A 15,384-nucleotide genomic window follows, 5' to 3' on the forward strand; every position below is an offset into this window, starting at 1 on the left:
TGTATGAAGGTGCAGGGAAGGGAGAGGTGAAAGAGCAAGTGGGACAGTTTGGCCGCAAAAGATAGGCTATAGCCAGATTGTGAAAGCTTGCTCTTTATGCTAGACATTTGGGAGACACTGGGGTCAGGGAGTGACATTGTCAGACTTGTGCTTTAGGAAGATCATTTTAGCCATTACATAGAATAGTCTGGAATGAAGAGGGGAGACTCTTGTGTAGATGAGAGATAATGAGAACTTGAACTAGAGTGGTGACTTTGTAAAAGGAGATAGAAGACTTGGTAACTGATTGGTTGTGGAGGATGAGAGAATGTAAAGAATCAAGCAAAGATGAGACCTGGGTGACAGAAAGGATGGTGATCTTCAACAGATATATATAGAGGTTAGGAAGAGGGGAGAATTTGTGGAAAAGAAAATGAATTTTGTGTTGGTTATGTTAAGGTTGAGATGACTATGGGACATCTAATTGGGAATATCCAATAGGTAGTTGGTTATTTAGGCTTGTAACTTAAGAGAGAGACTATATAGATTTGAGTCATCTGCCTAGAGGTAAAATGAATCCATGAGAGCTGATGAGATCACCATAAGAATGTAGCAGAGGTTCCCACACTTATTTGGCCTACCACCCCCTTTTAAAAAAAATTACTCAGTGCCCCCCTGGAAATCTCCTGTCTTAACCCTGTAATGTTTTTAAAAAAAATTTGTCATTTCAAAAAAATAAAATAAAAAAATAATGCATCTCAAATTTAATAATTTATTGTAAATTTGTGGGTTTTTTCCTGCATTGAAATTTTGATGATGCAGTATTGTGCCATGTAATTGTATAGTATTGTAAACAAGTCATTACATGCAAATATTCCTGCCCATGCATGCTAGACTTCCTGAAAATTCACATGTTCACCTGCCAACACTTGCTTGTTAAGACCTATCAGCAGACTTGACCACTGCTAGGTTGTAACTTGCATTTTGTATTTATTTAGAAAATAAAATGTAATCACTATGACTTTAACTCTGTTACACAACAGATGAAATATGTACAGTTTTTCAAAATTTTTTTATCTTCTTTCCTTATGCTTCCACCACCCCCTTATTTTTATTCAGTTGCAAATTATACCAGAGGCTAATATTGCTCCCCTCCCCCCCATCTTTCCAGGTTCCCCTACGGGGCAGTATCTTCCACTTCGGGAACCTATTGTAGAGAAAGGGAAAGAAGAACCCTTGTATTTACCCCACACATAGTAGAAGGACAGGGCAGAGATAATGATCCAGTAAGGGAGGGACTTGAGAAGGATTGGGAGACTGGGTAAGAGTCTACTTTAAGCAGCCATGTCAGAGATCTAGTAAATTGAGAGAATTCAGGAGGAGAGGAGATGATCAATAATGTCAAATGCTGAAAAGATGCCAAGAAGGATTGTGTAGAAGTCATAAGATTTGGCAATTAAAAAATCATTGGTACCTTTGGGGAGAATAGTTTTAGTTGTAATGGTCAAAAGCCAGACTGCAAGGGGTAAAGAGAAGAAAGGAATTAGAGGCAAATGTGTAGACAACTTTTTCTAAGGGTTTGACTGTGAAAGGTAGCACATGCGAGTGCACGCGTACACATACACGCACACAGGGTGTATATGTAGATGTGTATGTATTATAGCTATATACACATATTTATACTTTTACATATGCATATATGTATGTGCACATATGTATTTGTATATACATATATGTGTATACATACATCATATATAACATCAGATTATACTTATGCATATAAATTCTGTATGTCTTAAACAGAACCCATTATCTTTCCCCTTAAACAGCTTGCTTCCCTGTTACTGTCGAGAGCAATACAATCTTCCCAGTCCCTCAGCCTTGAAACCTGGGAGTCATCCTGGATCCCTTAATATCTCTCACTCCCCATATCTAATCTGTTTCCAAGGCTTGTTGATTTCACCTTTACAACATCTCTCAAATAGGCCTCTTTCTCTCTTCTGACACTGTTACCACACTTGAGTAGTTCCCTCAACACCTTACTTTGGTTATTGTATTAGCCTGCTAGTGGGATTGGCCTGCCTCAGGTCTCTCCCCACTCCAGTCCATTCTCCATTCAGTCACCATTGTGATTTTCCTAAAACACCAATCTGATCATATCACTCCCCCCTACTCAGTAAACCTCTTCAGAGGCTTCCTGTTGCCACCAGGAGCAAATACAAAATATTGTTTGGCATTTAAAACCTTTCATAACCTAGCCTCCTCTTGCCTTTCGAGTCTTTTTAGACCTTACTCTGCCACACATGTTCTTGATTCAGTGACACTGGCCTCCTGGCTGTTCCATGAATAAGATGCACTATTTCTTGGCCCCAGGCATTTTCTTTGTCTGTCCCTGGTGCCTGGAATGCTCTCCCTCCTCTGCCCTGACTACTGATTTCCCAGGCTTCTTTAGGTCTCAGCTAAAGTCCCACCTTCTACAGGAAGCCTTCCCTAACCTCTTGTAATTCCAATGCTTTCCCTCTTTTAATTGTTTCCTATTTATCTTGTATCTCTTTTGCTTTGTATTTATTTGTTTGCATGTTGTCTCCCCCATTAGATCATAAACTCCTCCAGGACAGGGACTGTCTTTTGCCTCTTTTTGTATTCCCAGTGCTTAGCTCATTGTCTGGCACATAGTAGGTGCTTAATTTTTTTTGAATTGAATTATATACATACACACATGTAATAGCATAACGGAATGGTAGGATCGAGAAAGATATTGCTTTTGAAGGAGGGAGAGAGCTGGGTACTTTAGACTGCCAGGAAGGAAACATTAGATGAGGAAGAGGAAAAGGATGCTTGCTGGGGCATGCTACCTGAGGAGATGAAGGAATGGAGTCAAAGGCATAAATAATGGGGTTAGTCAAGTTGAGGAATAGGGCCTCCTTTTCAATCAGACATTGGAGCAAACAAATAGAGGATAGAGATTGAGGAGGAGTTTAGAGGTACAGAATAGGAGTGAAGAGAGAATTATAACAAGTGGCCTCTTTTCTCAATAAAGTATACTCTGCTCAGAGAGGAGAAAGATACTAGTGGTGTGTGAGGCTTAAGAAGAAAAGAAAAGGTTAGGAACAGCTCCTGTGATGAGTGAGATAGTCATTAGGGAAGAATTAAAGGATTGTCTTGTTTCATTGAGGGTCTAGTTCTCATCTTAACTAAAGTGGAAAATGACAAGTAGAAGAGATACAAGTTTTCCATTCTAAAACAGGATGTTGTTTGGCAGCTTAAAGGTTGTTTTGTTGCAATTAACTATAGTTTTTTTAGTTTGTATACTCATAATAAAGTTATTTATTCAACTAAGTATTAAACACCTATTATGTGCAAAACACTGTACTAGGGTTATAGATTTAAAAAAGGAAGCTACTCTGAAGCTACTCTGAAGGATCTTAAATTCTTTTGAGGGAGACATGAACATGTGAGTATATACTGAATAAAGACAAAGTAAGTATTAGATAGTTAAATACAAGATAGGTAGGGAGGACACTAGCAGTTAAGATTAGGAAAAAGTATCCTGTAAGAGTTGATACTTGAACTGTCTACAGAGGTGTTCTATGAGAAAGTGCCTTTTAGGCATGGAAGAGGGCCAGAGTAAAGGCATAGAGATCAGAGATAAAGTATCATGTATGAGGAATAGAGAGAAGACCAGTTTGGCTGTTCGATAAAGTTCTGGAAGAGGAGTAATGTTTGATAAGGCTGGAAAGATAAGTTGGTGCCAGGTTGTAAGGTATTTAAAAACCAAACAGAGGAGTTTAATTTGATCCTGGAAGCAAAAGGGAGACACTAGATGAGTAATATGGAAAAGGAAAATCACTTTAAGAAAAATTTTTTTAAATTAATAAAAATCTTCCTTTCTGTGCTTCCTATCAAGAATGAAATAAAAATAAAAACAGGTTTCCACATTGGCCATGTCCGTGTATATATATATATATATATATATATATATATATATATATATATATATATGTATATATGTATGTATATGTATTTAGCCTCATTCTGCACTCCTGAGTCTTTTGCCTTTCTATTAGGAGGTATGTAGGTCCTCTGGAATCCTGCTTGATAGTCTACTGATTCTTCATTTTTTTTCCTCCTATTTTCCAGGTCAGTTTTGCTATCTTATATTTTCTTCTATTTTAAAAGCATTAGTCATTGTTTTATTATTTCTTATTGTTTCATGGAGTCATTGGCTTCTATTTGGTTCATTCTGATTATCAGGGAGTTTGTTGGCTTGGGCAAAGTTTTGTACCTATTTCCCTTTCCAATTTCTTTCTTCCATATATTCCATTTCTTTTTCAATTGTTGCTTCTAATGCTCTGATTTAATTAAACACATTTAGAACTTTAAAAAATGTCTGTCTTTATCACTTCTAGGAATCGTTGTTGAATTTGTGTCCAAGCTGTATTTTTCTTTGAGACTTTGCTTGTAGATGTTTTGGAATTATTCTCTTCTTCTGGGTTGGTGACTTGAATGTCTCTGTCACCGTAATAGTTTTTATGGTTGTATTCTTTTTTTTTGTTCATTCTTCCAACCTATTTTCTAACTTTGGATTTTATGTTATGACCAAGATTTGCACACTCCTGGATGTCAGATCTGGGCTGGTCCTGTTGCTGTTTTATTGGGTTATTGAATGTCATGTTATTCCAGTATCTTGGGCTGGGGACTGGCAAACTCTTAGCATTCCTAAAGTGGTCTGATTCAGGCCTGATTCTAGGCCAACTCTGATCACTACCCATCTGGTCTAAGCTTTGCAAGTTCTTGACCTGCAGTTGGACTCAGACACTGTCAGTCAGCTGGAGAACTCTGGTGGTTTGGAGTGACAGAACTGCAGGCTACCTTTTGGTCTGGGATTCCTGCTTAGATTATTTCTTTTCATAATGGACTAGAAGTTTAAACTGAGACTCCTCTCTACCCTTGGGGGCTAAGTCATACTGCTATTGCGTGCTTCTCACTCCATGCGTAGCCCCTTGCCCTGTGACTGCTCCTTACCCTGATATGCCACCCCACCTCTTCTAGCCACATTTCTATTGATAAAGCTGATGGTTAGTACCTGTATCCAACACCTGCATGATGTTGGGGCTCCTCATATGGGTCTAGGACCTCCTGTTGTTCTGGTCCACAGGCTGTGCTTCTACTGTATTGCTTCATGCATTGTACTCTTGACTAGAAAGTTATTCTCAGTGTTAACACACCTCTGTGACCATCTTTATATGCTGTTCTGGGTTAGAAAAATGACTTACTGTGATTTACTCTTGGATTTCCCCATTAGAATTTGATATGGTGCATTTTATAGATTTGTTTAGAGGAGTTTGGGAAATGGAAGGGAAACTCTCTGTATGGCTTCCTGCCAATCCGCCATCTTGTCTCCATGTCAGGATTTCCAGGAAAATCATGTCAGCTGTGTGGTGGATGGATTGGAGCGAGGGGAGAATTGTGGCTGCGAGATCATTTAGGTGGCCATTACAGTAGTCTAAGTGAGAGGTGATAAAGGCTTGGAACTAAGATGGTGCTTCAGTAGAGAGAAAGATTCAGACATAGAAACAGCAAAATATGGCAACTGGTTGAATATGTGGAGTGAGGAGGGAACTCAAGTAGTTAAGAATAATGTTGAGATCCCAGAGAGATCGTTCAAATGGGAAAAGGACCCACATGTACAAAAATATTTATAGCAGTTCTTTTCGTGGTGGCAAAGAATTGGAAATTGAGAGGATGCCCATCAACTGAAGAATGGCTGAACAAGTTGTGGTATATGAATGTAATAGAATACTATTGTGCTATAAGAAATGATGAGCAAGCAGAATTCAGAAAAACCTGAAAAGACTTGTAGGTAATGATGCTGAGTGAAGTGAGCAGAACCAGGAGAACGTTGTACACAATAAAAGCCATGTTGTGCGACGACTGATATTGACAAACTTAACCCTTCTCAGCAATACAAGGATCTAAGACATCTCCAAAGGCCATGTGATGGAAAATGCTATCCATAAAGAAGAAAGAGCTATGGAGTTTGAATGCAGATCGATGCATACTGTTTGCTATTTTTTCTTCTGTTGTGTTTTGTTTCCTCTTTCTGGTGGTTCCTCCTATTGGTTCTAATTCTTACTGACAACATGACTAATGTGAAAATATGTTTAATAGGAATGTATATGCATAGCCTGTATCAGATTGCATGCTGTCTTGGGGAGGGAGGGGGAGAAAAATTTTAAACTCAAAAGCATTGGAAGTGATTGTTGATTAAATAAAAATAAATTAAAAAAAGAATGTTGACATGATGAACTTCAAGACTGGAAGAATTGTGGTAACGTCAACAGAAATGAGAAATTTGCAAGAGGAGCAGGTTAAAGAGTGGGAGAGAATGAGTTCCTTCTTAGACATATTGAGGTTGAGATACCTAGTTTGATATCTAGCCAAAAGGCTACACATTCTGGTTTTGGGGTACTGAAACTTGGAGTGGAGATAAAAGCTGGGTATCTTCTTCATTTCTATGGAGATGATAATTAAACCCATTGGAATTTTAAAATCACTAAATGAGAGAGTAGAAAGAGAACAAAAGAGGGCCCAGGATCTAGCCTAGGGGAGCATGCATAGTTAAGGACCTTGGTGAGGGGGAGTGGAGATATAAGCATGTCTTGATCACCTACTACGTGCGGGGCACTCTGTAAATATTATCTTAATTGATAAAGAAGATGAGCTGACTATGGAGACCGAGAAGTGCTTAGCCAAGTAGGAGGGGAACCAAGAGGAATAATGCACAAAAATGGTGGTCAACAGTGTCAGATGCTAGAAGAAGCTCAAGAAGGATGAGGACTATAAAAATGCCATTGATTTTGGATTAAAAGATCATTGGTAATTTGGGAGGGACAAGTTGCAGTTGGGTGATAAGGTTGGAAGCCAGGTTGCAAAAGGATGAGGAGCAAATGAAAGGAAGAGAAATGGAGGCAATAAACGTAGACAGCTTTTTCTGTGAGTGGCTGAGAATCCAATCGAATAAATGTCAAGTGCCTACTTGGCGCTGGGCACTTTGCTAAGCACTGGAGAAGGGAAGAGCAATAGGATGATAGTTTGGGTGGGAGACGGGACGGTAGTGCCTGTTGGAGGTTTTTTAAGGATGGTGGAAACTTAGATATTTGAACTCGGTAGGTGAAAAACCAGCAGGTAGAGGGGATGATTGAGGGGGCAAATGGCTGGAAAAGATGGGAGGGAATGACATCAAGGACATATGAAGAAGGAGGCAGTATTGTGGATAGAGGACTGTGGTTGGAGTCAAGAAAGCATGTATTGAAAACCCATCTCAGTCTCTTCTTACCAGCTGTGTCACTTAAGCTTTTTCTTTTTCAGTTATCTGTAAAGTGAAGTTTGGAATTGATGGTCCTTCAGGTCTCTTAGAACTCTAAAACTATGACTTTGACTTAAGGCAAGGCATAGTTAAGAAGGGTTACCTAGTCAGAGACTGGGGGAGCAGAGGAGAGAGTCAGGGATGATACCAAGGAGTTTTCAGAATATAAGGGAAGAGGCAGCTTACAGCAAATGTTTTCGCGGTAAAGTAAAAGTTGAGGTCTTTAACCTCAGAAAGTTGGTGGGGAGAGGGGAAGGTTTGGGGAGGCTTGAGACAAAAGAAGGCTTGGAATAGCTTTTTTGGGAATGAGTTAGGGAATCAATCAGTAAGTCAAAAAGCATTTATTAAATGTCCGCTGTATGCCAGTCACAGTGCTAAGTGCTGGAGATACAAAGAAAGGCAAAAAGGCATTCCCTGCCCCTGAGGTGCTCACAGTCTAATGGGGGAGACAACAAGCAAACAAATACATAGAAGCTAACTATACAAGATAAAATATATACAAGATAAATAGGGGAGAAGAAGAGAGAAGGTACTAGAATTAAGAGGGGTTGGGAAAGACTTCCTTTAGAAAATGGGATTTTAATTGAGAATTGGAGAAGCCACGGAAGGTAGGAGTGGAAATGAGAAGCAAGAACATTCGAGGCATTTGGGATAGCTGGGGAGAATTCCTGGAACCTAGACATGGACTGTCTTGTTCATAAAACAGCCAGGGAGGCCAGTATAGTGTCACTCTATTGCAGAATTGGGATTGGGGTGGGGGTAGGAGGCTCATTGTGATATGAAAGAGAGAGCTAGATGATGAAGGGCTTTTAATGCCAAACAGGATTTTGTAGATCCTGGAGATGATGGGGAACCACTGGAGTTTACTGAGTATGAGGTTTAAGGGTTCCGTGGTCAGACCTGCACTTTAGGAAAATCACTTTAGTGGCTGAGTTGGGGGGGAATGGGGGAGAGGGAGAGATTTGTGGCAGGCTGACCTACCAGGAGGCTATTGCAGTTGTCCAAGTGTGAGGTGATGAGTGTCAGTAGTAGGGAGGTTACAGTATCAGAGGAGAGAAGAGTGTGTGTTTGAGATATGTTGCAAAGCTGAAATGGACAGGCTTTGGCACAGGTTTGATATGGGGGTGAAAGATAATGAAGAGTCAGGGATGACACCTGTGTTTGCAAGCCTGGGGACTGAGAGAGGATGGTGCTTTCCTCGATAGTAATAGGGAAAGTTTGGCAGGAGGCAGAGTTTAGTGGGAAAGATAATGTGACAAGGTGAGGCCCCGTTGAAGTTAGATAACATAAACCTGTAGAGTACCCAGTCAACAAAATTGTGTGACTTCTTCAGCTATGACAAACTTCATGTGAATAGGAGTAGAGCAGGTAGGTGGTGAGAATAATCCAGAGGTGAGATTTGGCATGAGATGAGTGGCGGGATTTGAGAGTAGAGAATGGTACAGAGTTGAATTGATTAACCAAAAGGTTGACATTGGAAAAGAAGAAAAATGAAGTCAGAGTAAAAACAGGTTGGGCTTTTTGAGAAATTACTGAGCTAGTAAAGGAAGTACTGAGGGCTAGAGGGGTTTGAGGTCCAGAAGAGAGGGAAAAATAGGTTTTGAAGGTGTGGGGCACAGATAAGATGGGGGAACATTAGAATTTTTTTTTTATGAGGCAGTTGGGGTCAAGTGACTTGCGCAGAGTCACACACAGCTAGTGGGTTTTTTAATGTTTCTGAGGCCAGATTTGAACTCATGTCCTCCTCACTGCAAAGCCGGTGCTCAATCCACTGTGCTGCCTAGCTGCCCCCAACATTAGAATTTTTGATCAAGGAAATGGAAAATTTGTGAGCAGTAATGACATGAAGTAATGGAATAGGTCTTGGCATTTGAGGATATTGAAGAACCGAGAGGTTAAGGTGTTTGAAGGAGTTTCAGCATGAATATTGTAAAGGTGCGAAGAAGTGGGGAGGAGAGGAAGTGAACCAGATGCTTAATTCCTTTAGAAAGGAGGCAGAATAGTCATAGGCTCCCAAAGTGGGTGATACAGCCCCCCTCCCCCCAGGGTGCTGCATTAGAATGATGGGGGAGGAGCGGTAGTAGCCTCGGGTGCAGTTGGGGGGCAACTGAATAAATAAGGGGGTGGTGGAAGCATAAGGAAAGAAGAAAAGATAAGAAAATTTTGAAAAACTGTTTGTTCATGTTTCATCTGTTGTGTAATAGAGTTAAAGTCACAGTGATGACATTTTATTTTCCAGATAAACACACAGAATCCAAGTTATCTGTGGTCAAGTCTGCTGATAGGTCTTAACAAGCAAGTGTTGGCAGGTGCACATGTGCATTTTCGGGAAGTCCAGCATGTATGGGCAGGAATATTTGCATGTAATGACTTGTTTACAATATGATACTATGTAGTTACATGGCACAGCATTGCATCATCAAAATTTCAATGCAGGAAAAAAACCCACAAATTTACAATAAATTATTTAATTTAAGATGTATCATTTTTTAAATTTTATTTTTTTTTGAAATGACATAGATTTTAATAAAACCATTAAACGGTTAAAGAAAGTAGATTTCCAGGGGGGTACTGAGAAATTTTTTTAAAGGGAGGGGTGGGCCAAATAAGTTTGGGAACCTCTAGTCTGGGAGCTGGTTGACAACATCTATCAATGTGAGGAATTTCAGTAGAGTAAGTCAGTGGGGTTCATTGGTCCTGGATTGGAGTTTTGCTTCTTGAAAGGCCAAAGGGGTTTCAGATGAATGAAGCATAGTGGTCATTAGAGGACTCATTTAAGATCATAGATTTAGATATGAGTGGGAACTACTACCTCATTTTACTGAGACTGAGAGGTTATAACCTGTCCAAGGTCACAAAAGTAGTAGGAAACAATTGTGTCTACCCTATTCAGAAGTTATATCTGAATATGTCTTCCCATTTCAGACTTCTTTCTACCATACCCCACATTGCTTTTTGCTTGAACTTAAACATCTATATCTTTCCTAATGAAGGTGAAGTGACAGAATTTTAGTGCAGATTTGATAATATAGAGCAGCCATACATTTAGTCGTGTACCACTTTTCAAACCATGCATGCCTTGGTTTAGAGATTAATATTTTTCAGATAACCCCTGAAAAAATTGATGGTTATCTGAGTTTTGAAAAGTTTCTACTTATACTATTACTAGTATTTTCTTTAATTCTTTACATCCAATTATAAAGAGTTAAATATGTTATTCAGTCATCTAAATGTGTGTATGGAGGAAGAAGACTCGTTTAAAAGACTTGTATTTTGTGCTTGAGCATGCAGTTTTTATCACCCTGGGGTTTTCAGGGTCCATGATCTTTACATCTATTTACTATTTGTCATTTCTAATGTTACCGTACATTAAAATTACCCAAGACTTACTCTTTGCTTGATTTCAATTTATCATATATATATATATATACATATATATATATATATATATATGTATATATATATATATATATATGTATATATATATGTTTGATTTGAAATTAGTCAAATTCTCGGTAGCTATTTGGCCTGTGTCCTTCCTATTGATTGATAAATCAGTTAGTGGGAATTAGAGTTTATATGGTATTCCTTGATACTGTTAGGTCTCTTGCATGGAAATGAGAATGGAAATTGAGATGGCACATAGAACAGAGAAATTAGAGTATAAAGGAATAAGAAGACATCTAGAGAAGAAAGTTGAAAAAGTGTGCCCCCACTGCTGAACCCCAAGATGAGAGATATTTGTATGTTTGAAGGCAGAGCAGTGATATTTGAGAAGAAAGATGCAAAAATGAGAGCGAATCTGTTATGGCACAAATAGTAATATTAGCTATCAGGAAGGAAGAATCCTTTTGAAATATTACAGAAGCAAGCAGTAAATGTTTATTAAGTGCATAGTCTGTGGCAGGCTAATCAATGAATATACAAATAGTAAGTGAAAAGACAGTTTCTGCCCCCAAGGAACTTATATTCTAATGGGAGGAAGATAACACACCAAAAAGAGCTGAAAAGTAGTGGGAGGGGGCATCAAACTGGAGTATGGCTTCTGGAAAGTAAGGACATCCAAGAAGGAAGTAAAGGTTGGTTGGCCTGGCCACTTCCCTAGCATGGAGGCCTTAGGAGGAAATCAGCAGTGGGAGAAGGAAGGAAAACAGGAAAGAAGGAAGGAAGAAAGGAAGGAGAGGCCTTTGGTACTGATGAAACGTTAGGACAGTAGCACAGTCTGGACAGTCAGTGGTAGTGCCTGGTGGGAATGAAGACTGGCCTTTTCCCAAATTGGAGGGCCATTTGTTGATGGGAATGAAGATCTGTGAAGGAGCTTATACTGGATAGACTGAATGGTCTAGATCAGATGATCTCATTTATCAAAAATAAAGCAGAAGGTGGGATTAGTTTTTTTAAAATTTAATTTATTTATTTTTTGTTTTCAACATTCACTTCCACAAGATTTTGAGTTCCAAATTTTCTCCCCATGTTGTCCCTTCCCCAACCCCAAGATGGCATGTATTCTGAATACCCCTTCCCCTAATCTGCCTTCCCTTCCATTACTCCCCACCCCCTTCTCTTATCCTTTTTCCCTTCTGTTTTCCAGTAGGACAGGATAGATTTCTATACCCCATTGCTTGTATATCTTATTTCCCAGTTGCATGTGAAAACAATTTTTGACGTTTGTTTTTAAAACTTTGGGTTCCAAATTTTCTCCCTTCCTCCCTCCCCACCCACCCTCATTGAGAAGGCAAGCAACTTGATGCAGGTTATACATGTGTAGTCGTGCAAAACACTTCCACAGTAGTCATGTTGTGAAAAATTAACTATATTTCCCTTCATCCTGTTCCCCCCTGCATTTATTTTATTCTCTCTTTTGACCTTTTCCTTCCTTAGAAGTGTTTGCTTCTGATTACCTCCTCCCCAATCTGCCCTCCTCTCTATCATCCCCAATCTGCCCTCCTCTCTATCATCCCCCTGCTCTCTTATCCCCTTCCTCCCTATTTTCCTCTAGGGTAAGATAGATTTCTACACCCAATTGAGTGTGTATGTTACTCCCTCCTTAAGCCAAATCTGATGAGAATAGGATTCATTCATTCCCTCTCAACTTCCCCTGTTTTCCCTCCACTGTAAAAGCCTTTTCTTGTCTTTTATGTCTGTTTTATGTGAGATAATTTACTCCATTCTACCTCTCCCTTTCTCCTTCGCCCAGTATAATCCTCTCACCCCTTAATTTTATTCTCCAGATATCAGTCCTTCATCTTCAACTCACCTTGTGCCCTCTATCTATCTTATCTGTCTGTCTGTCTATCTATCTATCTATCTATCTATCCATCTATCCATATAATTTTTTTCCCCTCCAACTACCTTAATACTGATAAAGGTCTCATGAATTACAAATATCATCTTTCCATGTAGGAATGTAAACAGTTCAATCTTAATATTCCTTATGATTTCTCTTTCCTGTTTACCTCTTCATGCTTTTCTTGAGTCTTGTATTTGAAAGTCAGATTTTCTATTCAGCTTTACTCTTTTCATCAAGAAGCATTAAAGTCCTCTATTTCACTGAATTTCCGTTTTTCTGCCTGAAGGATTATACTCAGTTGTGCTGGGTAGGTGATTCTTGGTTGTAATCCTTTCTCCTTTGACCTCCGGAATATTATATTCTTTAATGTAGAAGGTACTAAATCCTATGTTATCCTGATTGTGTTTCCACGATACTTGAATTGTTTCTTTCTTGCTGCTTGCAATATTTTCTTCTTGACCTGGGAACTCTGGAATTTAGCTACAATATTCCTAGGAGTTTTCCTTTGGGGATCTCTTTCGGAAGGTGATTGGTGAATTCTTTCAATTTCTCTTTTATCCTCTGGTTCTAGAATATCAGGGCAGTTTTCCTTGATAATTTCTTGAAAGATGATGTCTAGGCTTTTTTTTGATCATGGCTTTCGAGTAGTCCAGTAATTTTTAAATGATCTCTCCTGCATCTATTTTCCAGGTCACTTGTTTTTCCAATGAGGTATTTCATATTGTCTTCCATTTTTTCATTCTTTTGGCTTTGTTTTACAATGATTGATTTCTCATAAAGTCACTAGCTTCCATTTGCTCCATTCTAATTTTTAAGAAAGTATTTTCTTCACGTAAGCTTTTGGACTTCCTTTTCCGTTTGGCCAACTTTGCTTTTTAGGGCATTCTTCTCCTAATTGACCTTTTGGACCTCTTTTGCCATTTGAGTTAGTCTATTTTTTAAGATGTTATTTTCTTCAGTATTTTTTTGGGTCTCTTTTAGCAAGCTGTTGACTTGTTTTTCATGATTTTCTTGCATTACTCTCATTTCTCTTCCCAGTTTTTCCTCTCCTTCTCTTACTTGCTTCTTAAAATCCTTTTTGAGCTCTTCCATGGCCAATTCATATTTTTCTTGGAGACTTTGGATGTAGGAGCTTTGACTTTGTTGTCTTCTTCTGGTTGTATGTTTTGATCTTGTCACCAAACAAAGATTCTATGGTCTGACTTTTTTTTGCGCAGTTTGCTCATGATCCCAGCCAATTCCTTGAGATATAAACTCTTTGTTAAGGTAGGAGTCTACTTCCAGTGTGGAGAATGTATTGTTCCAAGTTTCAGGGGTTTTGTGCAGCTATTTTCAGAGATACTTCTAGGGACCTGTAAATTTTCAGTTCTTCCAAGGTATTATGATCCAGGGTGAGGTGTTTACTCCTTTCCTGACCTGTGCTGTGGTCTGTGAGTGACCACAAGTGCTCCTTTCTGCCTTGGAACTGTGAGGAGGATTCTCTCTTCACCACCCCTACAAGCTCTACCATGCCAGTGTTCCTCCTTGCCCCAGGATTGCCACCCAGAACTGTGACCCAGATCTAAACATGAGTAAAGCAAGAGAATCCTGCCTCAGCACCAGCAAAGAAATCCCTGCGATCCTTCTCTGATTAGCCACTCGATTCCCCCTCAGTCTGTATGCTGGGACTGAGCTTGTCTCTCACTGCAGTTACAGATTTTTCCCACTGACCTTCTAAGTTGTCTTTAGTGTTTGTGGGTTGAGAAGTCTGGAAACCACCACAGCTGCCTGGGATTAAGTCCCCCGTGGCCTGTTCCAGGTTCACTGAAGCCTGGTGTTTGCCTGTGCACCCATGCTAATCTGCATTCTCTCCCAGTCAGGCACAGTAGACCTTTCTGATCAACCATCCAGGTTGTCTTGGGCTGGAAATTTGTTTCACTCTGTCTTTTTGTGGGTTCTGCTGCTCTGGAATTTGTTTAGGGATATTTTTTAAAGATATTTGGAGGGGTTTGGGGGAGAGGCCAAGCAAGTTACTGCTTCTATTCCGCCATCTTGGCTCTGCCCCTGGGGTTAGGTTTTAAGAGAATATTTTTAAATAGCATCTGGGATATGTGTTAGGGAATCAACTAGAAATGACACAGTTATAATAAAGCCCCTTTATATCAAAATTGGAAGTACAAAACTAGGTCAGTTATTGAAACAGGATAATAGCAATGTTTCCCTCATGAATGTACCTAGACTGGACAAAAATACCTCAGCAAACAGCTTTTGTTAAATAATTACATTAGGTGGAATTTTGATGCAATTGTCCTCAGCTTCTTCAAACATCCATCTCCTTCATTTACTCTCTTGTCCTTCTGCTCCCTAACTTCTTGCATCCTGAGAACCAGAAAGGATCCGTATATGAGCCTCAGCCACATTTGTTGAATGCTTGCTGTGGGCTGAGTACTAGGTCCTTTAGTTGTAATGAAGTATTTTGTTCCCCCCTCTGATGTTAGTGTTCTCTGTTTAGATGTATCCACTTGAAGGAAGGGATCTTTTCTTTTTGTTTTTTGTAGCATAGTCCTTTGCATATTGTGGTTGCTTAGTTAGTAAATGTTTGTTGAATGAATTCTGGAACTTAAAATTGGAGAGAGAACAGATACGTCAAAAAAGATAAAAATTACAAAGGACTTGTTCTTAATATCTCCATACTTACTTTTCTATGCTTTTTTATTATTCCAGTAGTAGTAAGCAGGAAAACATTAATGGGAAAAAGGATGAACTT

General features: G+C 39.3%; 1 protein-coding gene across 2 annotated transcripts in view; it reads left to right on the forward strand.

The window, feature by feature from the left end:
- Positions 1-15,384, forward strand: part of CNOT4 (CCR4-NOT transcription complex subunit 4) — a 177,990-nt gene that overhangs the window by 16,304 nt on the left and 146,302 nt on the right. The window lies entirely within an intron of this gene.

This window comes from Phascolarctos cinereus, unplaced genomic scaffold, assembly GCF_003287225.1.
Source record: "Phascolarctos cinereus isolate Bilbo 61053 unplaced genomic scaffold, phaCin_HiC Scaffold_1;HRSCAF=81, whole genome shotgun sequence".
NCBI lineage: Eukaryota > Metazoa > Chordata > Mammalia > Diprotodontia > Phascolarctidae > Phascolarctos > Phascolarctos cinereus.